At 47.8% G+C, this 3,088-nt stretch overlaps 1 pseudogene; it reads right to left on the bottom strand.

Moving 5' to 3' along the window:
- Positions 1-1,162: 1,162 nt before the first annotated feature.
- On the bottom strand, positions 1,163-1,312 carry LOC129698468 (U1 spliceosomal RNA; annotated as a pseudogene).
- Between the last annotated feature and the right edge of the window lie 1,776 nt (positions 1,313-3,088).

Raw genomic sequence — 3,088 nt, 5'->3', positions numbered from 1 at the left:
GTAACAGTCATATGGATAGAATTGATATTAAAGCCCAGATAATCCATGGTAGTTAACGGCTTCAATTTTGGTTTATCTGGGTGTAGGATGAACCTCAGTGTTTTAAGGAGCTGTTTCGTAGCTAAAACTGCTGCCACAGCTAATTCCTTTGTTTTCCCTAATATGAGGATATCATCCAATATATGCCATTATGTATGTTTTCTTAATATTTTCATGGCTATTTTTAATATTTTTGTAATTAGTTTAGGGCTGAGGTTAGACCATTGGGAATGCTCTATACTCCCATAGTTGCCCCATCCAGATACATTTTTAGGTATCTGCAATGATCCTTGTGTATGGGTATAAGATTGTATGCATCTTCCATATCAATGCTTGCCATAAGGTATCCTTTGGGGATCAGATGTCTGGCAGTGACAAAACATCTCCATCTTAAAGTGTATATACTCAACAGATTTATTTAGTGATATTAGGTCAATGATGATGCTACATTCACCATCTTTTGTAGTTTTGGGGAATATATTTGATACAAATTCCAATGGTTCATGTTTGCTCCCATGATCCCTTTTGTAATGAGCCTTTCTAGTTCAGCTTGACCTTCTCGCTTCGCTTTCTTAGAGGGAAAAAATGCCCTTTGAGCGCATTGCTGAACTGGCGGTAATATGCCCAATTTGAATTCAAGTTTTTATCCACTAATACTGTTGAGTATATATTTGTTATTTGTGACAGCACCCCATGCTTCTTTCAACAAGTGTAAATGCCCCCCCCCCCCCCCCCCCCCCCCCCCCCCCCCCCCCCAGTTAGTAGAGCACCCTTATTTTGTGTAAACTGGGAGGAACCAGACTACCTACCTCCATGTTCATTGTTTTTTCATGAAGGCTCAGTTTTGCTGGTATGCTGGTGCTGTCGGTGGGGCGGCGCATTTTCCCTGGGGTCACGCTCTGGGCCCCTGTCTTAAAAAAGACCTTTGGGGGTAATAAGCAGCGGTCCCCGGCTTTCACCAGTCCTAGGATGTGGGTGTTGACTGGTGGATGCCGAGGGGTGCTGCCAGCTGGGTGTTGGATGAGATGTCCTGCTCGTTCCAGGGCCTGCCCTCATGAGGCGCACAGGTTTAGCTACCTCTCTTCCCGCTGCAGCGGTTTGCATAGCCCCGTATATTTGGGGTTGAAGGCAGGTCTTATATGCCACAAATGGCAGTCGAGTATCCCGCATTTGGGAACATCTTAGGCGTCAGCACACTCGAAGTGCAATGGGATAGCCTCGTCCTGGGAGAACCACCTTGGTGATCGTGGCGTCTCGCCTGCCAGGTGAGTATGATCCGTGGAAACGAGCAAAGGCAGTGATTTTCGGTCGCGTGGTGGAGCCATGTAGTGGCCCACGACACCCAGCAGCTCTTCCTGATCCTGCTCCCCTGGCATACTCCTGTTCTCGTCCGCCTGCCCAGCGGTTAAGCCAGCCCAGACCTGGCCTCCTTAGCTAGCCTCAAAAGAGGGAGCAAAAGGCGGTGCTATAAATTGGAGGAGGCATAGCTCTAACTCCGTTGTCGCATCAATCCCTCGACAAGGGAGATGGCTAGTGCAATAGCACTGGGGTAGGGGTGTCAGCTCCCTTGGCATTCAGCCAGTGACCCCTCGTTTTCCTGGAGGTTTTGTAGCTCCATGACCTCCTCTGGCTTGGGGAGACAGACATACTTGTTTTTGCTGTCTCCAGCCTGTTCCAGTGTTGTAGGAAGTTGATTCCTGTAGAACCTGTATTTTTGGTAAGGTTTTGTCTTACCTGTAGTTAGAGGCTGCCTGCCGTTTTTTAGGCGGCATTGTAGCGATTCCCGGGCGGCGATTCTCCTTGTCAGGAGTCTGCAGGGCTGCCGGTCGGGTTTTTAAATTTCTCTCCGGTCCGCTGCTCTTAACCGAACAGCTGTTCAGCGGACCGGCATCAGCGCAGCTCCCTGTCAGCGGTCCGCAGCGTGTGCGGTCCCGTTTGCGCCTATCCCCCTCCACTGTCGGCTCCTTCGCTGGAGTCGAACGGGGGCCGCTTCCTCTGCTGCTTTGCTCCCCCTGGAGTAAAAAACACAAGGCCCGATTAAGGTAGGTACTTACCTAACGTTCCTTGGTTTGCGGGAGCGCCGACTCCCGCTGGGCCGCGTGTGCACAGCTGGGCGATAAATGCCGCACCTGCGCACTGGGCAGGGTTCTTCACGTAGTCATTCACGTGACTCCGAAGTAAAATCCTTTTCAATTGTCAATGGTCAATGGTCAATGGTGCTTTATTGTCACATGTACAAATGCACAGTGAAACTTGTTTGCATACAGTGCAGTAAAGTATTGATATACCTAAGCACAATCCCCGATTAGCATAGTGTATAGAAATAGTCGACTGACACCGCATGCAATAGGTGCTTGGTTTGGCGCCGTTATCAAGGTCTTATGAGTGGTGCCCAATCCAGGCAAGCTCCAACCTGCTGCACGGCCACCAGCCATTGCATTCTTCGGATGTCTGGAACCTCCAGTAGACTGACATTCCTCTCCTCGCCTGTTCACCATTGTCTCCAACAGCTGCCCTAGAAGGTGTAGAAAGCCAGCCTCCTATTCAATCCATCTGTCATCACTGGTTCACTCCTCTCCAGTCTTTGACTGCGAGACAAGCGGGAATTTGGTTTGGCAGTTTCCCCCCACAGACCAGTTTGTCAGAAACCCTTTGAAGCTATTACAGGTCACAATGTTATGAATCATACAATTGCTTCAACAAAACCTTTTTGCCAATACTGGCAGATGGGGGCAAAGGGAATTAGCATTGCCAAAGTTAGCAAAAAGATGATAAGATCCTCAAAGGTTCTTGTATAACTGTTGCCACACATCAGTTTGGTGCAAATAAAACAGAAATCATTTGGTTCTTCTTCTTTCCAAATTAAAATCACAGTATACCAACACTTTCTTTTCAGCAAATGGTCACAGAGTCAATAGACAATATTTTTCCTATAACCAGAACTGAACACAATATTTTAAATGCAGTCTCATCAACGTCTTATACAACTGCACATGACCTCCCAATTTCTATACTCAATACTCTGGTTGATGAAGGACAAAGTGCCAAA

Source organism: Leucoraja erinacea, chromosome 6, assembly GCF_028641065.1.
Source record: "Leucoraja erinacea ecotype New England chromosome 6, Leri_hhj_1, whole genome shotgun sequence".
In the NCBI taxonomy this organism is placed as follows: Eukaryota; Metazoa; Chordata; class Chondrichthyes; order Rajiformes; family Rajidae; genus Leucoraja; species Leucoraja erinaceus.
This window is presented reverse-complemented; position numbering and strand designations above follow the sequence as displayed.